Raw genomic sequence first — 27,578 nt, 5'->3', positions numbered from 1 at the left:
GTGTTCCCACTAGTCTTGTTCACGATCCTTAAAAGCACTTTTTAAACCAGACAAACTGAAGGGATTTAAAGAAATGAACAACATTCAAAACATTGAGATGCAGTGAAAACATTTGCAGTTCCATTATTCTTGTCAACCAAGATGAAACACTGAACCTACTGAGGACAGCTAACCTGGGAGTGATAATTGTGGATTGAACATTAAGCGTAGCTTATTGTTTGCAAGGAATTGGTAATGGTGTTTGTTAGGAATGCAGCTTGAATGAATTTAACGAGAGGAATATCATTATTCTTGTCTTTTGGGGAACCAATTATTATTAATCTGTTACAGAGCACTTTAATTGGGCAAAATGATTCAACAAAACTTATTTCCCTCATTCATCCTCTTGACAGCTTTGTGAGACATGTAGAGATTTATTATTTCCATTTTATACGTATATGAAGTACCATAAGGTAGAGACTGAAAAGGACTAATGAAATATGTCTCTCAGACAGAATTCATAGAAAGCTTTATTATTATTTGCAATTCTAACTCACAGTTACTTTTCTAGCTCTTTGTTTAGAACCTCGATACTTAACATGTAGCCGTGTTTACTCAGAAGTAGGATGATCCTATATTCCCCTTTGCAGACAATTATATTTATTTTTATTTATTTATTTTATTTTAATTCCATTTATATCCCGCCCTTCTCCGAAGACTCAGGGCGGCTTACAAGCTTAGCAGTAGCCTTCATTCTATGTATATGCCTGCTTATTAGGGCTTTCGCCCCCCCCCCCAAGCGGCATTATTACAAAGTCAGCTTAATTGCCCCCAACAATCTGGGTCCTCATTTTACCTACCTCGGAAGGATGGAAGGCTGAGTCAACCTTGAGCCTGGTGGGACTCGAACCTGCACTAATTGCAGGCAGCTGGTGTTACTTAAGGAGGCATTAGCCCACTGCTCCACCAAGGCAGTATGGTTCCCTCTGGGTATTACTAAATTACCATCTCCTAGCAGCCTTGGTCAGCACAGACAACCCGACTTGGCACAGACTAGGGGACAAGTTCATGCTGTGGCTTATAGTTCAGCAACATCTGGAGGGCAACAATTTCTCTATCCCTAGTTTATATAAAGGCATCTTCTATTTTAGGGGTGTCAAACTGTCAGCCTATGGGCCAGATGCGTCATGCTGAAACCACGCCCTCCCCATTGCCAGCTGGTTTAAAAATGAAACATAGAGCAAAGCTCAAAATTAATGCTCAAGAAGACTTAGAACCTGAAAGTCAACTGAGTAGATACATGCATTATATATCAACAACCTTCAGTTTGGTGTGATGTTTCCATCAAAAGCTAAGTATATATTTCTAACTTGCTGAAGTGGGTAAGTCAGTAGGGTGATTAACAGAGATATATAGATAGATACATACTGTATAAGAACAGTTACACACACATGTGCTATGTTTCATATTTTTTGTTGAAGTTTAAATGGCTTTTCTAAATTTCCACAGGTCTTTGGCAAGAAAACAGGAAAGTTAAGACCTTGAAAAGTGTTTAAATGTATAATGTAGACATATCTATGTCTTTTTGTGGAACATCATATCAAGTGTATTTCCATGAGACATCAACCAAGTCTTGCTACTTGAATGCCCATGCCATCTTTTTACCTTGTCCCATTCAGCTTCTTAAACCTTCTCTGTGGCTTTAAATTACATCTTAAAATTCTGTTTAATGTGTAATCTTGGACAGTGTGGTTGGATAAAATTTTTATCAGTTTACTTATTTTGTTCTTGAATTTACAATATTTATAGACCACCCCAGTCATAAGACTGAGAGCACATATAACAAAGCCACTAAGATAACAAGTGATAAAAAAACACATAACTTAGATATAATGAATTAAGACTGAAGGCTTTCACTTCCTTGCAGGATATGTGGAGGGAGAGAGGTATGCCTCTCGTGGAGGAAGCATATTCCAGACCAATGGGGTCACATCCCATGCATTTCCTGGCCTGCAGTGTTTCTCTGCAGGTCTTCTTAAGATATTCACACCAGTGCCTGATGTAAGCTAGGGCTATGTTATGGAAGGCTATATCAACCTTACCGCATAGACCAGACAGAAAACATGTCCAGATAAGCTAATTCTACTTTATTGCAAAGCTACATTAACAAAATCTTGTGAAAGTACAATTCCACCATCACCTTTACAGCCCAATAACTTAGGGAGGGTCCCTCCTGAGCCTCTTGCTTCGCCCACTATATAGCTGTGAGCTATGCTTTATTTATTAAATTTCTATGCTCCCCTATTATCTGACCGTTCCCTAGACAGCATCTTTCTGCCCATTCTTCCAAGGTTATTCCACATACAATTAGAAGCTGAGAATGGGATAACTGGCATTTTGACTTGTGGCTGATAATCTAAAAATCTGTAGTGATATCCTGCAATGGTGGGATTGCTGTATTCTGGATCTAATGAGGTTTCCATTTGCCTCTAAATGGGGCAAATAGAGTACGCTGGAGTATTTTACTCGGTTTTTAAAAAATTAATTCAATTGGAAGCCAGTATGCTAAAGGTACCAGCTTCAAGAATCTTCTTTAGTTCCAAGCATCCCAAAACATCCCATATAGAAGAGTAGCCTTAAACAATTCTTTGTGTTGAAATGTGACAATCTGATCAGAATAGCATAAATGCCAGCAGGCCTAGTAGAATTACACTGGAAAAGCAAGGTTAGAATCAGAGAAGCAACCTGTTCTATAAGTGCTTTGTAATCATTGTGTTTCCTGTGGTGGTCTTAGTTGGTTTCTCATTTTATGAGTGTGGCCACAATGCTTTCTCAATATTCCAGACTGGGCCTACTAACCCAAAATACTGGGGATTCTTAGCTTAACATATTCAACCACAGCTTTGGCCCAAAAAAATCTTAACAACAAGTATGCTATGCAAAAGCCGCACACTCCAGTGCTGCATCATTGTTTTCCAAGTTGCACCAGTGGCTTTTCTTGCTTGGCCTTCAGAAAAAGAGAATAAGTGAATCCCCAGATGCTTTATTTTGTTTCCTGCCTGGGAACTGTGGGTCAAGGCCATAATTACAGATCAGCTGTTCACCTCACCTCAGCTGACACTTTGAAATGTAATTTAGGAAGATTAGGCAACCTCAGAGCCGACAGGATAGGAAGGGGGGGGTCTGATGCTGTGGTAAAAAGGAGGAGGAAAAGGCCTCTCTGATGCCTTGGCTCCAACTGTTCCACCTGGACCCCACCACAAATTATTGTTTTCAATTACCACCTGTGTGCTCCTTCCCATTCAACTTATTGATGTCGAATTATGACAAACACTGGTATAAATAAGTTATGCTGTGGTTGTAAAATGGAAGAAAATTTTGTTGTAGCAATTATGTTCTGCAAGATGACAAAATACATTTCTAATGCTGTGCTTGCCACAACTTGGGGAATTTAAACCTCATAATTTCCATTCATTTCAGATAATTTGGAGTAATTTCTATATGTAATAACTTCTGTAATGAAAAACGCAGCAGTAGCACAGTGATTTCAGCTCTGCTCTTTTGTTTCCATTGGATGGTTGAGGCCCCAATGGCATAACGTGGCACCAAACGCATAAACACCCCCCTCCCAGTATTTCCCTTTCATATAAGTTGAGTAATTCTTTCAGCAAAATCACAAACTAATACCAAGACTGAATCTCTGTCCATGAAATGAAAAATAAATTGAGTTAAAGAAAGTGAAAGCATATCCAAGGCCTTGGATGTTTTATTGCAACTTTATTGAATTGTAGCCTTTTCTAGGCTCGCTCACATGTCCTGAGGGACTCGGCTTCCACAGAAGGGCACAGAAACACAACTGCACTCATCCCTCCTAGATCAACCCTACAGACTGTCAGTGCAAATCTCTCTGGACAATTTTCTTTCCAGCCAACTTTAAATGGAAATAAAAAGGGGACATTGAGAATAAACAATGAGTGGCTAGTAGCTAAAAAAGAAGTCATTTAAAGGTGTTAATACAGAATTATTTCTCATGCATTTCTACCTTCAAAGCTCTTTAGGAAATAACATGTTATGTAGTTACATGTAGATCGGAAGCCAGGTAAATACTTGCTACAATTGTCTCTAACAAAAACTACCTTTGTTGCCAGCTTCTAAAAAATAAACATGTGCCATCCCTTCACATTTGGAGGGCATTAAGTTGGGAATGCTTACCTAACATGTTGTTTGAGTGAGTTATGGAACCCTTTTGTCTCATGGATTTACAGCTTTATACTTACATCAATAATAGCTTGCTAGTTAATTTTCAGGACAAAGAGAAATGAAACGGCAATTATTTAAACCTTAAATAGGTCCAAGAAGACATATTTTTGGTTTCATGGCTGTTTAGTGTAATGTTCCAGGTAGTATCAGTGTTTCATTAGTAGAGCTATCAGAAACAGGTTGTATTAATATCCTATCAATTGCTAGAAAGGCTGTTTGACATATCACATAATAGCTTTTAATATGAACATTAGGGAAATAAATTGAAAATTTTTCAGTAAAGCAGCTTTGGTCCTAGCAGGTATTGAGAAGGTCAAGAAAGCTAATATGACCGGCAGCACACCAAAAAAGTAGATGCAACTGTAATAAGACCTGTGTATGATACAATGCAAATTTACATTTAAGCATAACATTTCAAAAGTAAAGACTGCTGCAAGTTGAACCTGATCTCTTCTGACTATATGGACATGGCCATGAAACTTACTAGAAAATAGTGGAAGTTGATTATGATATCTTTTTTCTGGGATCAATGAAATCAAATGAAATGAAAAATGAAAACAAGGTAGGTAGCAGCAAAGAAGCCATTCAAAATCTAAAGCAATGAGAAATTTTGGCGACCATGCCTGAAGGAATCCTGCATAGTTCAGAGCTAAAAAACAAAACAAAACTGGAAGCAATGTAATATTTTGGTGTCCGTTTACTGTGGTCCATGTTATTTCCAGTGGGTTTCTTTTTTCCAATGGAAAGCTGTCCAATTCTTTTACCTGGCTTTTTTCACATTTTCCTTACCAAAGAAGATTCAGAAGGACTATCTTGGACAAGATAAAGAAAGACAAGAAATCCCTTTCAGAGCTTAGTTTAGTATAAGCTTGTTTATTGGCGCACAGTTTGTACTTAAAAATTACGCACATTTCTTCTGTGTTTTCTACCTCATTCCAAAAGGTGTTAGCATTCTTCTGGCTGGCTTGCATCTCTCCCTTATGTATCTTTAGCAAGAAGTAATTTCTAATTGAGTTCAATTGGATTTATGCCCAAGCCAACTTTCATATGATTGCTATCTTAAAGAAGTTAGCACTTCATTAAGTAAATACTAATCTTCACTCTAGTGACCCTCATGGTACCTTCAGACAGAGCTGAGATTTCCTGGGGATATTGGGTCCAAGAGTTACTGTCAGAAACATCGACATTATTCTGCTGATATTTAATGGCCAGCGGCTATCATAATCCTTAATCAGATTGCCCAGCTTTCCTCTGCCAAACAGACATGATTGGGTAGCATGTGAGAGCCAAAAGTTACAAACTACAGGTAGTCCTCAATTTACAAACAACTGGGCCCAGAATTTCTATTGCTAAGCAAGATAATTGTTGAATGAAACATGCCCAATTTTATGACCTTTGTACCCTGGTTATTAAGTGAATCACTGCATCTGTTAAGCGAATCGTGCAGATGTTAAACAAATCTGGCTTTCCCCATTGACTTTGCTTGTCAGAAGCTGACTGGGAAGATTGGAAATGGCAATCATATGACCCTGGGAAGCTGCAATATAAATGTATACCAGTTGCTGAGCAGCCAAATTTTGATCACATGACCATGGGGATGCTGTGACAGCCATAAGTGGGAGGACCCGGTTATAAGTCATTTTCCCCCCACTGTCGTTATAACTTCAAATGGTTGCTAAATTAATGGTTCTAAGTCATGGACTACCTGCATAACCTGCTTTCTTATGCTTTGATTAAACTGCTATTACTGTACTAGGAAAAGGCCAATACAAAAGAAAAGGGCAGTATTCATGGACTGTGATGCCACAACCTTCAGGTTCACCAAAACACACCCCTTCTCATCTTTCTGTCCAGGTTTGCCCTTAGTAAATATCCCCTTGCAGTCTCTGCCTTTAAACAACTTAGTATGCAGCAGATTACAGAAAACCAATGCCTTCATTTCACTTCCTGAAATTGCTACTCAACCAGCATTCTAAAAGTTTTGTGACTATGCTACAAAAGGCTTGTTGAAAAAGCAGCTACTCTGGTTCTCTGAAGAACTGATCACTTTGGAATAGAACCAAGTGGTCTCTATAAACTAGATATAGTATAGGTAAAGAATAAAAGAAAACAGGAGGCAAATCTAGGCTCAGAGAAAGTGCTAGCCTGACACATTTGCAGGAGGGATAAAACTTGATATAGAAATATTTAAATATATGCCTGAAAAACAAATTTATTATTGATGTTATATCTCAACTTGAGTGAAATAAATACGGTGGTTTGCAACAATAAAAATGCAAAATATAAAACAATATACATCTAATACAATAGAAACCAATCACTGGAATAATTAATAAAAACTTGGGAAAAGCAATAATAGCCATAACAATAGCACTTAGACTTATATATTGCTTCACAGTGCTTTACAGCCCTCTCTAAGTGGTTTACAGAGTCAGCATCTTGCCCCCAACTATCTGGGACCTCATTTTACCAACATCAGAAAGATGGAAGGCTGAGTCAACCTTGAGCTGGTGTAGATCAAACTCCTAGAGTAAGCAGTGAGTTAGCCTGTAGTATTGTATTCTTAACCACTGCACCACCATCTTCCCAAATGCTAGAGGAGAAAGAGCCAATGGTAACTCCTTGGAGCAGAGGTTTTAAAATGGTTTCAGGCCATGGAAATGATCAAGAGGCTGGTGATAGGAAATTGTCTCTCATAGAACCCCATCAAGTTCTCTCAGAACCCTCAGAACATCATTTTTGAAATCCTGCCTTGGGTATATTCCATAGGCTGAGAGACATAAAGAAGACTTTTTCCTATTGACCCCCATCTATAAATTGTTATTCTGGAGTAGAGGCATATTCTGAATGGTCTCCTGTTGAGTTAAGAAATTGGGCAAGTTTGTAGTGGAATAAATGATCCTTGACTTAAAAGACCACAAAGACTTACAATGTGCTTAGTAGCAATTGGCAATCAGTACAGATTTTTCAGTACAGACATCCAGTTTAGCTTAAGCTGGTCAGAGTCTGGCTTCTGCATTTTGCAGCAATTGCAATTTCTGGATATTTTTCCAAAAGTAGCCCAACACCATGTGAAGGTTGTTCCAATAGCTCAGATGGGTTGCAACGAAGGCATGGATAATTGTCACTGTCTGACTGGCTTAGAAAAAAATAGCAGTTGCTCTTCTACCTACAAATCCAGTAGCATCTGGAGGTCAAAGCACTCTTTCAAACTGTCAACATTTTGTGGAAATACAATGCCCCACCAAGAACAGGATTTGCCTCAATTCCAGGTCTACCTTTCTCCTTACCAAGAACACTCCAGTCTTGTCTGGATTTAATGTGCTAAGCACATTGATTTGTGCTTCTTAGATTGTAAGCCGCCCTGAGTCTTCGGAGAAGGGCGGGATGTAAATGGGATTTTTTTAAAAAATCATTTTTTCTTCCTCATACAGTTTAGTCTGTGTGCTGGAATACTGATTGTTTCCTCGGAATTAGATGATAAGGCACATAATGATGCCATTATCTCACTCCAAAGCTCTTGGCATTCTCCAATAATTTCATATGCAAATAACAGATGAGACAAGATAGAACTTTATGGAATTCCACAGGTCAATAATTTAGATGCTGAACAGCGCCACCTTCTGGGTACACAACAAAAAGGCCCAGACAGTCTCTCAGGCTTGTTGTGCCAGGTACCCCAAAAAGATAACATAGTATACTGAAAGTCACTAAGAAGCTGGAGAGAACCAGCCCTGCCACAATCCCCTCTTCTATTTTCCAGTGCAAGTCATCCACTCAGTTGAAATCTCAGTACCATATTCTGACAAAAAATATGTACCATATTCTGTACCTGATCAAAATAGGAACACCACCTCCTCCAGGTGTGTCTGGATCCGTGAATACATTACTTTTTCAATCATCTTAGCTAAGTATTAAATAGTTGAAGTATGCTGCAATCAGTTACCCTGGTAATTTCACAGGATAACCCTGCACTGCTCCTGATGCCAGGATGGCAATGCTAAACTGCTAATAAGAGAACAGACAAATGCATAGCAAATGGAACCTGTAGTACTGTACATAGGCAAAAAGGAGAAGTTAGAGATACAAAGAGACATACCTCGAAGAAAGCGAAAGCTAATGTAAAGACTCACCTCCTAGTGACTATGTCTATGTCATTTTGCCAATGATGTTTTTTCCAACTTTCATCTAGTCTACAAACCTGAGAAATTCTGTTGGCCTCCCATCTGGGTACTATCATTGTACTGTTAATCTGACAGCACTTGGATTTTTCAAGCTCAAATTTGTGCTGTCATATGCTGGGGCCATCCTTTTTTAAAAAAATAAATCTAAACATGTTTTTAAAAATCATTTGGGACTGGGTTAACCACTAAAGGGATCACACTGAAGATCCCAGTATTGCTGGATCACTAGCATGTTGGTGAAAATAGGAGGTAGATGCCAGCAATCCTTGAACTTCATTTCTCCTGTAACTGTTAGATACCAAACATATCCTAACAAAGGACCAAAGCTAGTTTACAAGCTCATGGCAAAGGCAGTTTTGGCTTCCACTGTTTCCTCTGCATTTTTTTTAAAGTTGAAAGTTTAAATTCATCCTGTTTGTGCTCATTGCTCTGGCTGTAGTAGCCTTCTCCAGTCTAAAAATCCTCTAGAACTTAATCTGCCATAGTCCCTCACCCAATATGGCCAGGGAAATAGAAGAATTTCCAGTTTATCATGTCTGGATGGCAGTAGTTTGGGGAAAGGTGCAGCGCACGATACTGAATTACCTTGGGAACAGATTGCTCTCAGCCAGGCAGCTCAAGTTATAATTATAGGTCAAAAGTCACAAGGCCAGGCACATTTACTGACAGATATCTCACTAAACTTTAACCTCTTATGGCAAAGAATTTTCAATGAAAATCAGAAAACAAACAAAGGTTGGGCACTAAAGAGTAGTTACTCAAAAGACTCTGGGTTAGGTTCAGCCATTTATTTTGCAAAGTTTTTTTTTAATGACCTATCAGACAGAAAAGGTGCACTGTATTCCTTTCTTGTCTTGGCACATAGACAAATACAAAGATGTACTCACTGGTAATTACCATCCTGGTGGCCCCATCTATAAAAGCCAATTAAGCTCTGCCACATTGATGTTCATAGGTCAATGCCATAAACCAGAAAGTCCATCTTGAGGCACCTTATTTACACAGATTTACACTAGTGCAGAAACAGGCTTGTCGATAGGAATCTTAAAGAGAGACTTAAGTCTTTAGAATGATGGCCAGATGTATGAATGACCTGCAGTCATCTTCTTACTTGTGATAAGATCAAATTAAAAAGGCAATTGTATTACAGATGATAGGGGGGTTGCAATGTTGTGAAGCAGAAACAGGAAAGCTTTAGTCTTGTAATCAGAATCTGAAAGATTTTTCTTTAACAAAATAACTGAGGAGTTTATCATGAAAACAATTAGTTCTTCATTGATCAGGCCTTAACTGTGGAGTCTCTGGTGATCTCTGAGCTTGGTTGTTTTCTTCTAGACATTTCATTACCAAACTATGTAACATCATCAGTGTACTGATACTGTTACCTAGTTTGGCTAACGAAACACCTGCAAGTAAACAACCAAGCTCAAAGATCATCACGGACCCCTCATTTCAATCTGAGCTACAAATATTCTCCTTTATCAGACCTTATCTGGTTAAGGTAATAAAGATGACAAGCAATACATTTTTTTCCTGGCTATGAAGTAGTAATTACAAAGTAATTGATTTAAAGTATGTATTTCAACTTCTGTCAGAACTTTCTAGCCTTCCAGCCCCCTCTTTTTAGTAGAGTTTTCCATAAAGTTAAATATTCATGAGCCTCAACATCAAAACCCAAACTATAACCTAACAGGATCTACATATGTCTGGCTGCTCACAAATCTGGGAACTAAATATCCTTTCTATTATTGTATGTACCCACCCCAGCAATTGCCAAGACCTTAATAAAAATACATAAAAAACTTTCCAGCCACAAAGGCCACAAAGATTGATGCTCTACTAAATACTCATACCACACGAATGTAATTAATGAAAATATAAGCCCAATTATATTTTTGAAAATCTGATGAATAAAAAACATTGTCTTCAATAGGTAATCTCTGCTTAGCTAATGACATCCTAGATGGTCTATTTTCCCATATATATTTTTCAATAGTTTATTCACCCAAAAAATATTCAAAATACATCTTTTTGAATAATGTTTTTTTATGTAGCCAAGTAGCTTATTAGTATGTGAAATGTTAAACTGTATTGCCAAACTTTGGAAATTGACTATCTATGAGAGAGTTATGGTTGCATCATAATTGGTAGTTATTGAGAGATTTATTTTGAGATTTAAAGGTAGTAATATACCTGATGTTAAGAACTGGATGCAAGAAATGCGTGGTTGATTTATTTTAGAAAAGACAATTTTATTAATTTTTTAAAAAATAATGTTTTTCTCTGTCACAGATTTATGATATTCCGTAATGTTTGAGAATAATTTTTTTTACTTTTTTCTGAGGTATATTTAGAAAATTGTTTAACATACAGTATATAACCCGTCTAGTTATTCCCTTGTCCATTCTTTCTTGATTGTTTGCTTTTATCATTAATAAAAAGCTGAAGCTGTTCTAAGGACATTCAAGTAATATCTTCGATCCCAATGATCCATCTTATGTACTGTTTTCTCTTTGTACTTGCTTCAACCTTGCTAAACATAGTATTTTTTTAGTCTACCATCTGCCTGCATCACATGCCCAAAGTATGTGAGCTTCTGTTTACTGATCATTGCCTTGGGGGAGCAATCAGCTTCTGTTTGATCCAGGATTGATTTTGTTCTTCTTGAAATCTATGGTACTCTTAGTAATTGTCCCTAGATGTACATAATTTGAAGGTGCCTATCTTCTTTTTCTTTCTCTTCCCCTCTCCTCATCAAGCTGAACATTATGATTGAAAAGACTATTTCTTTAATTCAGAGTTTCCCAACCTAGGCATGTCAGCATACGTGTGCACGTGCACATGCGCACACACACACGCAAAGAGAGAGAAGAGAGAAAGAGAGAGAGAGAGAAAGTGGATCTTTAACTCCCAGAATTCTGCAGTCAGCATGAAAGGAAACTAAAATCAGTGTTTTTGAAAGTTGTCAAAGTTGGGAAATATTGTTTTAATTGTTTGGATATTTATGGCTCTTTATATCCTCCATTCTATCCTCCAGCTATTTATTCTATACCTTTCCAAGTCACTATACACCCACTGCAGATCTACTGTTCATTTCATTCAAGTCTCATTATGTGGCATTCAAATAATGAAACATTATAGTTCTATCTAAGCATTTTTACTATAATAATGAAATACTTTATATAGTTATTACTTTCTTTTCAGTAATATTTTAGATGTCCTTTTCCTACATGTCAGCCATGGAAGTAAATTCTGGATGCTTTTTAAGAGAAGCCCTACATATTTAAATAAATTGTGTTGGAACCAGGGTATGAATAATTATTGTCATATCAGACTGATATTGTCATATCAGTGGTGACTGGTATGCAAAAATAATTTCTGTCATCTGAAGTGTTACAGCTAATGCAGGGTGAATGAGCACCCAAAACCACAAACTTTCAGGAAGAATAAACTTTCTCTGAACTTTCAACTGGATAATTGAATTTCTGACTTGCCCAGGCTGAATCTCAGGATGTTTATCATTAACCTGTTCATTGCAAACCAACACAACATTCAAGGCTGTTGACTATTTTTAGGAAATAAATTGAGCTTCAAGTGACTTCTATAAGCAGTTTCAAATAGATATTGCTGTGTTTATAATGTTATCACAGAGCATAGTTTTAACTTATTTTATGGTTCATGAATATGTTCTAAACCACCAGGAATCCATCTGGAGTTTACAGTATAGAAATATTCTGAATGACTGAAGCAGAAATTATGGGATATCACAGAACACCAACCATGGTGCCAAATAATAATACCATTGACCACCTTCTGAACATGATACTTTAATACAGTGTCTCCCAGTGGCCAAGTTGGTAAGAGTGATTGTCCATGTAGTACTGAAAGGCCAAGAAAAAAAAGGATGAAGCTTCTCCCTCCAGTTCCTAGCCTAAGCTATCTACTAAGACAACAAAAGCAGTCTTACATCTATATAATGCCTAAAATCTTGGGTTAAATTGGATTAGATAGTATAGCTTACAATATACTAGTTTTTAAATAAGTCTAATGCAGGGGTAGGCAACCTTGGCTCTTTTATGACTCATGGACTTCAACTCCCAGAATTCCTGAGCCAACCATGCTGGCTCAGGAATTCTGGGATTTGAAGTCCACAAGTTATAAAAGGAGCCAAGGTTGCCTACCCCTGGTCTAATGGAACAATATACTTGTAAGCTGGCCAAATCTCTTTTCTACTTATTATGATGATGTTGTTGTTGTTAGTTGCAAAGTCGTGTCCGACCCATCGCGACCCTATGGACAATGTTCCTCCAGGCCTTCCTGTCCTCTACCATCTTCTGGAGTCCATTTAAGCTCACACCTACTGCTTCAGTGACTCCATCCAGCCACCTCATTCTCTGTCGTCCCCTTCTTCTCTTGCCCTCAATCTTTCCCAGCATTAGGCTCTTCTCCAGTGAGTCCTTCCTTCTCATTAGGTGGCCAAAGTATTTGAGTTTGAGCTTCAGGATCTGGCCTTCTAAAGAGCAGTCAGGGTTGATCTCCTCTAGGACTGACCGGTTTGATCGCCTTGCAGTCCAAGGGACTCGCAGGAGTCTTCTCCAGCACCATAGTTCAAAGGCCTCAATTCTTTGGCGCTCAGCCTTTCTTATGGTCCAGCTTTCACTGCCATACATTGCAACTGGGAAGACCATAGCCTTGACTATACGTACTTTTGTTGACAGGGTGATGTCTCTGCTTTTTAGTGTGCTGTCTAGATTTGCCATGGCTTTCCTCCCCAGGAGCAAGCGTCTTTTACTTTCTTGGCTACAGTCCCCATCTGCAGTGATCTTGGAGCCCAGGAAAATAAAATCTGTCACTACCTCCATTTCTTCCCCATCTATTTGCCAGGAATTGAGAGGGCCAGATGCCATGATCTTGGTTTTCTTAATGTTAAGTTTCAACCCAACTTTTGCACTCTCCTTCTTCACTCGCAACAAGAGGCTCTTTAGTTCCTCTTCACTTTCTGCCATTAGAGTGGTATCATCTGCATATCTTAGGTTGTTGATGTTTCTTCCGGCAATCTTAATTCCAACTTTTGATTCATCTAGCCCTGCCTTTCTCATGATGTGCTCTGCATATAAATTAAATAGGCAAGGCGACAGTATACAGCCTTGCCGGACTCCTTTCCCAATTTTGAACCAATCAGTGGTTCCGTGTCCAGTTCTCACTGTTGCTTCTTGGCCCGCATATAGGTTTCTCAAGAGACAAATAAGATGGTCTGGTATGCCCATCTCTTTAAGGACTTGCCACAGTTTGTTATGATCCACACAATCAAAGGCTTTAGCATAGTCAATGAAGCAGAAGTAGATGTTTTTCTGGAACTCTCTAGCTTTTTCCATGATCCAGCGTATGTTAGCAATTTGATCTCTAGTTCCTCTGCCTCTTCGAAATCCTGCCTGTACTTCTGGTAGTTCTCGATCCACATACTGCTGGAGTCTAGCTTGTAGAATTTTAAGCATAACTTTACTAGCATGAGAAATGAGTGCAATGGTGCGATAGTTTGAACATTCTTTGGCACTGCCTTTCTTTGGAATTGGAATGTAAACTGATCTTTTCCAATCCTGTGGCCACTGTTGAGTTTTCCAAATTTGCTGGCAAATTGAGTGTAGCACTTTTACTGCATCGTCTTTTAAGATTTTGAATAGCTCAGCTGGAATACTGTCACCTCCACTAGCTTTGTTGTTGCTCAGCTTTTCTAAGGCCCACTTCACTTCACATTCTAGGATGTCTGGCTCGAGGTCAGTGACCACCTCATTGTGATTATCTGGGACGTTAAGCTCATTCCTGTATAGTTCTTCTGTGTAATTTTGCCACCTCTTCTTAATCTCTTCTGCCTCTGTTAGGTCCCTGCCATTTTGGTCCTTTATCATGCCCATTTTTGCATGAAACATTCCTTTCATCTCTCCAATTTTCTTGAAAAGATCTCTGGTCCTCCCTATTCTATTGTTTTCTTCTATTTCTTTGCATTGTTCATTTAAGAAGGCATTCTTATCTCTTCTAGCTATTCTTTGGAATTCTGCATTTAATTGGGCATATCTTTCTTTTTCTCCCTTGCCTTTCGCTTCCCTCCTTTCCTCAGCTATTTGCAAAGCTTCCTCAGACAGCCATTTTGCTTTCTTGCATTTCTTTTTCTTTGGGATGGTTTTGGTTGCTACCTGTTGTACAATGTTGCGAACCTCTGTCCATAGTTCTTCAGGCACTCTGTCTATCAGATCTAATTCCTTAAATCTATTTGTCACCTCTACTGTATATTGAACAGGGATATGATTTAACTCATACCTGACTGGCCTAGCGCTTTTCCCTACTTTCTTTAATTTAAGCCTAAACTTTGCAACAAGAAGCTCATGGTCTGAGCCACAGTCAGCTCCTGGTCTTGTTTTTACTGACTGTATAGAGCTTCTCCATCTTTGGCTGCAGAGCATATAGTCAATCTGATTTCTGTGTTGACCGTCTGGTGATGTCCATGTGTAAAGCCGTCTCTTGGGTTGTTGGAAAAGAGTGTTTGCTATGACCATCGTATTCTCTTGACAAAATTCTATCAGCCTGTGCCCTGCTTCATTTTGTACTCCAAGGCCAAACTTGCCTGTTATTCCGGTTATCTTTTGGCTTCCTACTTTAGCATTCCAATCCCCCATGACGATAAGGACATCATTTGTGGGTGTTAGTTCTATAAGGTGCTGTAGGGCTTCATAGAACCGGTCAATTTCATCCTCTTCAGCACCGGTGGTTGGGGCATAGACTTGGACTACTGTGATATTGAATGGTTTGCCTTGGATTCGAACTGAGATCATTCTGTCATTTTGAGGATTGTATCCCAGTATTGCTTTTCCTACTTTTTTATTGACTATGAAGGCTACTCCATTTCTTCTGAGGGATTCTTGCCCGCAGTAGTATACCTGATGGTCATCTGAATTAAATTCACCCATTCCTGTCCATTTTATTTCGCTGATACCTAAGATGTTGATGTTTAGTCTTGTCATCTCTTGTTTGACCACGTCCAGCTTTCCTTGATTCATGGATCTTACATTCCAGGTTCCTATGGAGAAAAAATCTTTACAGCATCGGACTTTCCTTTCACCACCAGACATATCCACAGCTGAGCGTCCTTTCGGCTTTGGCCCAGTCGCTTCATTCTTTCTGGCGCTACTAGTACTAGCCCTCTGCTCTTCCCCAGTAGCATATTGGACGCCTTCCGACCTCAGGGGCTCATCTTCCAGCGTCATATCGTTTTGCCTTTTGGTACTGTCCATAGGGTTTTCATGGCAAAGATACTGGAGTGGTTTGCCATTTCCTTCTCCAGTGGATCACGTTTTGTCAGAACTCTCTGCTATGACCTTTCCGTCTTGGGTGGCCCTGCACGGCATAGCTGATAGCTTCATTGAATTACGCAAGCCCCTTCGCCACGACAAGGCAGTAATCCATGAAGGGGATTATGATGATATGATTGGTTAAACCACATTTTGCTGTGCCAATAGAATCCCAATATAAATGCACAGTAACTTTAAAATTTCTTTTCAATTTATCCTCTACCACATTAAGAATTATTTCATTTGTAGATTTTTTAAAGAATGCTTTTCCTAAACGCCATTCCAAAGGGAACTTGTTTTCAAAGGAATATATATGTTGCATAGGAGATATGCTGCTCCTGTGGTCCCCGTTGTGAAATGACTTGCCTACTTAAACTGTTCCCTGTAGGACTGATAGATACTACAATACAAACTGAATTTATCTTGTATCTGATAAATAGATGCATAGGCAGCTAGAACCTGGTTGTTGAATATTTGGTTTGCATTCAAGATTCCATTGTAGGACAGACAAAACACATTCTGGAAAAAGATTTTAGGTAATTTACTTGATTCATTATGTTTTAGGAGATGATATTAATTCAAAATATTCTACTTTTTTATTTTGGGATCAAATCATTGCATTGAAATCTGAACCGGCTGCCAAATCCTGGCTATATAGGATCTCTTCTATGTTTATTTCTTTAAGGGGTGCAGCAAAATTGAAGCAACATATTTGGCTACATAGTGGGAATCATAGCTTCATCCAAGCAGCTCTTAGCACACCTGTGTTGCCTAAGGTGGCTGTAACTGTGGTTCATAAAGCTGATTTTACCTAACCACTATAAATTATAACAATGGAAGTGGATGCATGCAGATTGCAAGCATCAAGATGAATTTAAAGTGTATCCTACCTTTTTTCCTTAACGAACTGAAGTTGTCAAAAAACAAAGTGGTATGGTACAAGGTAATCCATACACTAAATACTTTGCTGTTGTATGTTTGTTGCTTTATATATGAATAATTTGGCTACTAGAATGAGCTGGAGAAGCCCCCATAGTATCTCAAATAGAATAACATTTCTGTTTAGTCATTCCTAATTTTGGAAGACTTGTTGATTTGTAAAAACACAACAAGACACCTGTTGCATTAGATATGTGGTCAGTCCAACTGAGTGTCCATTCATACTCGCGCACCATTCAAAGGGTGTTCATCCCAAAGGGCATAGCTAAATGTCTATGGAGATTCTCAGTCATCCAGGTCATGGTTGTCCCAAAGGTGCTTTTTCAGGAGGCTACTGGACTTTCTTGTGTTTCTTTGAAGACGTTTCGCTTCTTATCCAAGAGGCAAAAAACATCCTGCATCTAGAAGACTCCACACACATTTATACTACTCAGGTGACCCTGAAGACACAGCAAACCTCCAAATGTCCCCAACAACTCTCTAAAACAGGGGTGCCAAACTTGCAACATCATGTGATATGTTGCGATGTATCGTGACTTTTTTGCCATTGCCAGCAATGGGGTGGGCACAGTTTCGCTATGATGCATCTGACCCGCTGGCCAGCAGTTTGACACCCCTGCTCTAAAAGAATGCAAATGCAACTGTCAGCAAGGAATATAAATCCTTCCATTCCCCACCATCTGGTCAGAGCTGAAGAAGCTTCTTGGATGAGAAGCAAAATGTCTTGAAAGAAAAACAAGAAAATCCAGTTGCCTCCTGAAAAAGCACCTTTGGGACAACCATTACCTGGTTGACCAAGAATCTCCATAGACAGTGCAATTAGATCATTTTAGATTCCGTGCAATAGATTTATGGAGGAGATTTCTCTTTATATTATTTTGAAATATGTTAGATCCTGCTGCTTATTTTATTATATAATGGCAGTACATTATTGCCATAGTGCTTTGTCCTAAATGGGTAAAATTTTGATACCTACAAAGAGAAGAGTTTATTACACAGAGAAAGTTGTTAGTATCAATTAATTTTAGGACCTTTTTTATTTTTATTATAGAAAACTCAAAATAGCTTAAATAAATATCTTACAGGCCATTTTCCATACAATTATGCTACAATCTGCTTAATTTTAGCAATTTGTAATAAACAAATATAATTTAACTTAAAGTGACCACATAACAAAAATAATACTATGAAGCTGACTTCTGCTGACTGATCCAATCTAGTCCAATACTTACCTGATCTTACTTACTGGCTGAAATCTATGTTAAATTGAGTAAGCCAGGGCTAGAAACTGAAATCACATAAAATATATATATGCAGTCCAACACCTCCCCCACCACCACCACATGTTATGTCTTTACCACAAGGGGTCAGACCTCAGCTTACATTAAAAACTAAAGTTTCCTCTTTGTGCATATGTTTTTCCAGAGCTTTAGTCATGATCTCATTAATGCAGGGGTGTCAAACTCAATTTCATTGAGGGCCGCATCAGCATTGCAGTTGCCCTTGGCGGGCCGGGTGGGAGTGGGCAGTATGGGTGTGGCCTACTGGGTAGGCGTGGCCAGTTCTACATCATTCGCATCAAGGGTACCAATGGGGGCCTGGGCAGGAGTGGGACAGATCTGAGGGTCTCTGGCAGAAGGAGATGGGACCGGGGCAAGTGCCAAGGCATGGTCCACTGGAGGAGCCTCACTGTTCCTCTCTGGCCTTGGGGGAGGGTTGGATGGTGGCGTGGAGGTCAAATGCCTAGCCCAACCCTCAAGCACCCACGGCACTAAGCCCAGCCCCACTTCCCCAAGGTGGTGCCCAGCTGCACTTACCTCCTCCTCAAGGCTGCTGCTGCTGTGCTTGCTCTCCTTAGCCAGGTTGCTCATGATGGGTACGAGGGCAAAGTCAAGAGGGAGGCCCACTCCCTCTCCATGTGAGGAGACCTGGCTTTGTATCCAAAGCTTCCTTAGCAATAGGATGGGAGACCCCCCAGGATAGGCCAGGAGGAGGGAGCAAGGGGATGGTGAAAGGGCATCAGGGAAGGACTAAGGCAGGACTTCCCTCAGACCCTCCCTCTCCTTCCTTCCTTCCTTCCTTCCTTCCTTCCTTCCTTCCTTCCTTCCTTCCTTCCTTCCTTCCTTGTGGTGGGAAAATATTTGAGATGAGGGAGGGAGAAAAACAGACAAGAAACACAACTGGGGAAGCACCATCCTTCATGAGGAATGAAGAAATGCACCATCGCCTGGAAGTGGCCAGCACATGGCCCTCGCCTACTTCACATATCCAGCTTGGTAGGCTCTGGGGGAGGGGATGCCATGAGCAGCATGAGTTGATGTTACCTATGCAGTGCTGCCCAGCCCCCAGCCTGCCCAGTTTTGGCAGACAGTGGTGCGCTCTTCTCACAGTGTTGAGAGGCTGAGCCGGGTGGTATGAATCTGAAGAGAAGCGCAATGCTGCCCAGGCCCTAGTCTGCCCAAAGTAGGCAGGGCCATGTGCTGACCACTCCCAGGCAATGGTGCATTTCTTCATTCCTCACAAAGGGTGATACCTCCCCAGCGTGCGCCCAGGGGGCAGTGCCGACGCAGCACAGGCGGGTCCCTCACTGTTTCCAGCTGGCCTTGTGGAGCTAAGACTGAATGTATTTCAGCATAGATGACCACCATGAAATTGGCTTCCGGCTGGCCTGGGCTGGGGCCAAGGCAGCGGGAGCCGTTCCCTCACTGTTTCCAGGATGGCTTCGCGGGCCACATGAAACCACTTCGCGGGCCAGATCTGGCCCCCGGGCCTTGTGTTTGACATGTCTCCATTAATGTATCTTAATTTTGTATTTAAATTCTTTGCTAAGAATATTCTGATAGAATATCATCTTTGAATACAACCTTTCTGCTATCACCAATTATCATTATTTCACTGGAATATAGCCACTCCAGGACCCCTTTGGCTTAGTATTTGTTTTGTTTTGTTTTTGGTCATATCCATATCTATAATGGAGGGTATATTTTCTCTCCCTTGAAGATCTAGATAGAAAGTGCCATTTCAGCAGGTGTAGATTTGCCTGCTGCTCTGGGATAGTAGCCACATTGTGTATAGCTGCCAAAATACCTTCGTTTAGCAACAACTTAGAAAATTTAAGAGCCTTGTGCTGGCATGGACCTGGTCATCCCACAGAGTCTTGGCCCAGAGAATTATTCATGACCTGAGGTCTCAAATTCTGGGGTTTCAATAAAAACTCTCCAGTTTGAAGGAGGCAGGTCCACATTACCAGTTCTATAGAGACCCTCTGCTAAGAAAAAGAATTCAAATTGCTAATGTTGTATAAAAATTATGTTGGTTACAGTTAAGGTTTGTTAAGGAGGTGAGATCCTAAGTGAGCCCTAAATTCTGGTTCTGTGACACAGACCTAAAAAGTAGCTGTGAAACATAGAAAAGTAAGAAGAAAGAGCCAAATCTTTTTATTTTTCAATGGAGAACTGTTATTGTTTCCACGTACTTTAGCTCATCCAGGACAAAATATGCAATTCAATGTATATTTATTCAGAAGATTTCAGAAGATTTCTCATTGATTTCAATATTGGGTTAAAATATGCATTGATTTCAAGGAATCACAGAATTATAGAGTTAGAAAACACCTTAGGGATGATCTAGTGACAATGAAATTTTCCTCCAATGGGGTTTTCCCATGTATTTTACCAGGAAACATGGATAGGGAAGGCTAGAAAAGTCAGTTCCCTCCTAACCATACCCAAGCACTCCGAATTAGTTGGCAATGTCCATTTTGCTCTCCGGGTTCATGGTGACATAACACTAACCCTAAGTCCGTGGTGGCGAACCTATGGCATGTGTGCCACAGGTGCCATGCAGAGCCCTCTCTGTGGGCATGCGCACCATCGCCCCAATCCTAGGCCTTCAGCTGGGTTTTGTAAAACTTTTTGGCTTTAGGCCTCTGCCGCCATGTGCAAAAAAAAGTTTCAATCAATCAATCAATTTCAACTTCTCGCGGGAAAAAAAAAAGAATCTCGCAAAGTTGGAACTGATTGAACTTTTTAGTCCCACCCAGTCTGCCGTTACCACCACAGCCATGCCCACCCAATGGACCACACCCACCCAATGGGCCACACCCACCCAATGGGCCACACCCACCCAATGGGCCACGCCCACCTGGCACCTGACGATACATAAGTGGGTTTGGGGTTGCAGTTTGGGCACTTGGTCTCTAAAAGGTTCACCATCACTAGTCCAATCTCTTTCTCAATGTAGGATCCATTAGAACACCTTAGCTTTTGTTTGAAGACCTCCAGCAAAGGAGAACATATCATTTCACTTTCACTTCAAGGAGTACACATCACCATTTCACTAATTGACATATTATACAGTCAGGACAGAACTTTCTAATATCTAGCTTGAACCTCTTCCCTTGTAGTATAAACCTGTTTGTTTTGATCTTGCCCTCTAGGACAAAAGAGAAAAGGTTCTTTCGTCTCTGGTTGAAGGCTCTTGATCTATTCAATATTGCTATCATGTCTTCTTTCAGTTGCCTTTTCTGTAGGTTAAATATCTAGTTTCATACCTATCACAGGGCTGGTTTCCAGACCTCTCACATTCTAAAATAATCCTCCTTTGTTACTTTTTGAACTGTGAAGGCCAGAACTGGATAGAACATTGTAGGTGGGATCTGACCAAGTCAAACAAAAGTTGAATATTTTTGAAAACCACAAAAAAACATGTACACATGAAAGGGTCACCTAGATCCCTTTCATGTGTACTACTGCCAAGCCAAATCTTCCTCATCTCATGCTTCTTCCTTCCGTTGTTAATAACCAAATGCAGAACTTTGCATTTCTCTGTGTTAAATTCCATCCTATGCATTTTAGCCTGCTGCAGATACACTATTTATTTATTTCAATCAATGATCAGTAATTTATATAAAAACATAATTAAAAAACAGCATTCAGGCTTGCATCAGTTTTCTTATTTTCATTATGACAATACAAACTTCAACTAATGTACAGATAATAGATTTCTTATCTGCAAGAAGAAGGTTCACCTAGTAATTATCAATTCATCTGCATATTAGTACAGCAAGGATAACATATAACTATTCCAAATGTTCTTGCAGAAATTACAGTAGAAAGGCAAATGGTGGACTGTTTCTATCTCTCTAGTTCTGCTTGGGTAGGAGTGCTTGGCTAGTGTGATTTTAGAGTTCCCACGCTGTGGAAGGGACTGGCCCTAGAAATGCTTATTTAAGATAAAAGTATTTGATTACTTCGCAACCCAAGTGCTGATGTGCTGTGGCAACCTGCTGAACTCAACCTAATGCTCCATATTATTTAATCTGTAAATTTTGCTATTCATCTTCCAGAGGCATTAGAAACACTGATGATAATATCTATGATATTAGCTTTTGTTCTACTGCAACTTTCCAGTTTGAAGAGTAAATGTCAGCCAAAATTAGACCAGTAAACCTGTTGGATTTATTGGATCTTCAGCCAGTAATTCACCATCAGCCTCCTAACTTATACTTTGGCTTTAGACATTCCTATCTCCAATCTGATCAAGGCATTTGCTACAATCACAGGAGCAACAAGTATGATTCTCAAAAATTTGGTTTGCACTAGCAAACCGTATAGACTTCCACTTCTGTGCTATATAGGTTTTGGCTCAGGATTTAAGCCTCAATATTTTAATGCTGCATATATTGGTTTTTTACACTTACAAAAGAAGTGCTCTGTGGTAGATGAGAATTTTGAGGCTAATTGGAAGACATGGTGTGAATTTCAGATCCCTTTGTAATGAAAATCCCCCAAGATATCCTTATATAATCCAGCCTTGATGCTTGTCTCTTTTAGCAAAACATTAAAAAAATATTTTTGAATTTTCAAGATGGCACATCAGCCTATTTTGCTTGCTGTGTGAAGTACGAGCCTCCTACTGTTTAAACCCAATGGGGATTTGCAGTATGACAGCAATAGCATCTGCACCAAGGAGTATTGGTATGTTATGCCCTGCAATATGAATTGTACATGGAAACAGTAGCAACCAGTGCAGCTCTCAAAATAGTGGTGTTACATGATTAAAACAATTGAAATCCATAAACTTACTTGAGCCACTGTTTTCTAGATCAATTGTAGTTTCTAAGTGGTCTTCAAGGACAACCCTTTATGATTGTAAGCCTCCCAAAGTTACCCTGAGGTAAGATGACAAGAAATGGGTGGCAATAAATTTTACAAATAAACAAATAAACCCCATATAGATCAAATTGCAATAATCTAAAAAAGAAGTAGGGTGAACAGAACATTGGCAATAACTTTTCCTGGTGATGGAAATTCTATTGAATAGTCTTCTCCCTGAGGTCAGTCTGGCATCTATCTTGAAAGCATAGTGGGATGGTTTGGCTTGGTGGGTATTGTTAACTGGTATTGTTATCTATTGTTCTGTTTTATTCTCTTTCATGTTTATATACTCAATTGTTCACCATTCAAGAATTTGTTATGTGATTATTGTGTATACAGAATTGATAACTAAAGAAATATTCAAAAAAATTCTTGTTAATTACCTGCATCTATCTTCATAATAGTTTTCAGTCATTTCTAGAAACGAACTGCAAATTTGAAATTATTCAAAAAAAATTTCCAATAGTAGGATCAATGTTGCTTATATTTCTGTGTCACACACCATTTTTCTGATCGCATTTTCAAATACAACCAGTACAACTGTGTGTTTGGGACATGCATTTGTCGCAATTTCATGTCTGCAGGGCTTCTAGTTCAGTGAATAGTGGAAAAATATATGAACTGGACTCATCATCACAATCCTCATTTGTTGTGTGCCTGGAGACAAGCTTTTTAGTAGGCTTGAGAGAGAGAGAAACAGAGAGAGACAGAGAGAGAGATCTTGCTACTGCTGGTCTTTGGTTTGTTTGTTTGTTTCTCACAGGCCAATGTGACTGTATTTTTTTCTGCCAAGATATAGGCTTTGTCTCCTGCAAACCCAGGAGACGTTATAAATAATTAGAATATGCTGCTGAAACATGAAAATGATAACTTTCCTTCCTTATTTATTTGTCCCTCTCGTGCTATTAACCTGAAGAGCTAACTCTTGCCTTGGCATCTTCCCAGTAAGAGATCGTGCCGTGCTCATTGCCGGGACTTCAGAAAGCAGCTTCTTGGTTGATTAAGAAAGTTTAGCTTCACTTGGGAATTGGATTTCCACCTGCTCAAGCACTTTGCTCTCTGCTGAGATATCATCTTCCCTTATTTAGTTAATTTTTTTTAAAAAAAGAAAGGCAAACATGTATCTATTAGATGCTTGTTTTCAAGGCTGATCATTTCATCTTCAATATTTTACGTGATAAACAGGTCACTAAAGCCATTTTTAGAAACAGCTCGTTGTAATGATGCTGGCAAAGGATACAGATTTTATCTTGGATGAGAAGTGAAATATTTTCAAGGGGGGGAAAAACTCAAGAAAGTCCAATTGCCTTTTGAGAAAAACACCTTTGGGACAACCATGACCTTGATGATTGAGAATCTCCATGGACATTTCCACTGGGAAAATCTTTTCATTCTGATATTTGGGCATTAGGTGTTCTAAGAGCATAAGAGCTTGTGTTATTTTCCTGACCATTTGTACATTTTCCTGACTATTTGTACCCTTAATTTGTTTTCCTCTCAGACAATAACTGTGAAGAAAGAAATCCTACCTTAGTATTTAGAAGAGTTATGGTCTCAACATCCAGCATCTTGAATGCAAGGTTTGGGAAGGTTCTTATTTGAAACAGCAATAGCACTTAAACTTATATATCACTTCATAGTGCTTTACAGCTGTCTCTAAGGGGTTTATAGAATCATCATATTGCCCCCAACAATCTGGGTCCTCGTTTTACTGACCTCGGAAAGATGAAAGGCTGAGTCAACCTTGACCTGGTGAGAACTGAACTGCTGGCAGTCAGCAGAGTTAGCCTGCAATACTGCATTCTAGTCACTGTGCCACCACAGAAATCCTAAGTGGGTAGCATGAATGTATGACAGAGTGATCAGGGTAATTAAATTGAGCAAGAAAAATGTTCAACATTACTCTAAGCCATGGAATCTCACAAATGACTTTAGTTCAATCACTATCTTTCAGTCCAACTTACCTTACATGGTGGAGTGTACTTAGAGGAAGGATTATTATGTACTCCTTCTTGAACTTAAAGAAAGGTTGGGTATAAAGCATCAAATAAATAAAAGTGCTATTGTGAATCAGTATAAACAATACTGATCTATGTAGACCTATGGTTGGTTATACTATAAACCAGCTACTTGTGTTAGTTTGATGGGGCCTGGAACTTCCAACATTTTACTTTTTTTAGAGTAATACTCAACATCAAGATATTAATTTTATTGAAATTGCATTCTTAAGGTAGGCTGTATTGGATGCTACTTCGATTTTAGTCGATGAGGAAGGAAAAAAATGGCCTGGTAGGTTTGGGCTTCTCCTCCTCCTTTTTTAACATATGGAGAAAATTACTGGCAGAGGTCTTCCATTAGTTTAAGGTGAGGTATACTGAGACAGAGGGATGTGATGACTCAGTGGTTAAACTTAGAGTTCATCAGCTGGAAAATCAACAGCCCGGTTGTGAGACCCACGTGCTGCACAATGGGGTGAGTCACATTACTTGCCCTAGTTCCTGCCCACCTAGCAGTTCAAAAGCAGAGAATATCTAGCTGAATATAGTCACCCTGAGCCCAGTCAGAGATGTCAATGAACTCTTAGTCCTGATGCCTGGAGGCTGTAGGATCAGGGTATAAAAATATGGGCTAAAGTTAAACCTACACAAACTAGAGTTGTTGCTTGTTCATTGCAATTCTACAACTTGGGGGTCTTCCTGGATTCACAGGTAGGCTGGCAGATACTACGGCCAGGAAACTATGGTTGGTGTGACATAACTTCTCTGAAACAAGACTTTGCTATGATGACTCATGCTTTTATTTTTATACAAATGACTATTGCAATGCACTTTATATAGAACTTCCTTTGATGACCATTCAGAAATTGCAATTGGTTAAAATGCAATGGCTTGCTCATAAACTGGCACTGTGCACCATTGATTAATTAATCATTCATTTGTTCATTCATTCATTTATTTTTCAAATTTATGTAGCCACCCATTTCATAGGTATGACCCTGGGTAGCTTACAAACAATGAAAGCAAATATAAAACAATAATATAACATGACAATTGAAAAAAGAAAAATCAATATAAAAGTGTGTAAACCAAACCAAAGTTCAGGGCCTTGTGAAAAGCCGGTATGGTCAGTGCCAATCTGATCTCTGGGGAATGATATTCCACAAGGCAGGTACCATGGCAGAAAAGGGTCTCCTCTTGGGTTCTGCCAGACAATCTCTGTCTGATAAAATGAAGTTTTTCTTATTAGGCAAATCTTAAGAGCCAAGTTCATTTCTGAAGAAGATGGCTATATCAGCTCCTCTCTTTTGAGGATTTTTAGAGGGTCAAAGCTAACAAATGCAGTAAGAAAAAACATCTCAATGTTTTGAAAAGATCACCTCCCTGGCCAGCAAGGCAACAAGAAAGATGTTTGTGTTGTATAGAAAGATCCCAATATCTCATTTTCCGTAGTTAAAAAACAGAAGTAGGTATTTTTCTCTGCCAAGAATGATATTTTCACAAGAATAATCTGTTGAGGACTGCACCATATATCAGCACAGTGGCTGGAGTGAAGTAAACACGGCCTTGACTAATAAGGGTGGGGCCAAAGCAAAGATAATTGGTAAACATTTTTTTTAAAAAATGAATAAAATTATAATTCAGTAACATTCTAAAAATGTGTTTATTTTTTAAAAACTTGTAACCTTACTCCCTTGTCTCTGGAAAGGCAGGGGAGAGGGGAAGTGCTTTCACACTTGCATGATTCTATTACTATAATCTTACAATGCAGGTAGTATTAGTACTCATGGTTTTGGTTTCCTGTCTGGAGTACCTTGAAGGTCTGACATTAGGTACTGTAATTATAATAGTGTTCTGTAATGATATTCCTTTGTGTTTACTCTTGTATTTGTTAAAGTCTTTTTCAACATGAGTTTGATTTCTAGTTCTACATGAACAATCCATGTTCTTTTCTTGACAACAATATGATTTAACATTCTCTTTGTTTCTTGGTTTGCTTACTATCTGGTATTTGAAGTTATAAATGCACTTCCACATATCTAGTAACTAGGTCTAACTAACATATGAGTGAATGAAGAAAAAACTTTTAATAAACCAAAACCAAATCAGACCATTTAAACCTTTAAAAAAACAACTGGTATTAGTGTAGCTATCTAGACCAGTCTTTTCCCACCAGGTGGAACTTATAACCTGCCAGGTATGACTGAACTTGAATAGTACTCAGCTCCAGTTAGTATAGGAAATGGTGAAAGATGATGGAAGTTATAATTTAACAGCAGCTGGATGGTCATAATTTCCATTCTATTCTAAATGACACTTAGGTTGAAGTGTTGTCAAAATACATGATCACACTAATTTGATTAGTATAAATTAGTCAAAAGTTTGTAAGCATAATTCTTAAATTGATTATAGTTTAACTTGTTTTAAATAGGTTGGATTCTTAGAAACAAAAGGAGTACAAATAAATAAATGTTAATGTGTCCTGTTCTCTGCATTAAACTTGTACTTATGTTAACTAGAACTGCATCAAAGTGGCAAACGCATGAGCACCATCAGTTTAACCAATACATATATACATCAAAAAGATTTTTTTAGCAAGTACACCTGCAGAAATTAAAACAACCATTTATATAAGGAAAGTAGACACCCTTAACAATTGGAGGTAGTTTCACCTATTTCCAGATTTTTTTTCCAAGAGAAATGTAGGTATTGTCATCC

This window comes from Vipera berus (genome assembly GCF_964194415.1).
Source record: "Vipera berus genome assembly, chromosome: 1".
Classification (NCBI taxonomy): Eukaryota; Metazoa; Chordata; class Lepidosauria; order Squamata; family Viperidae; genus Vipera; species Vipera berus.
This window is presented reverse-complemented; position numbering follows the sequence as displayed.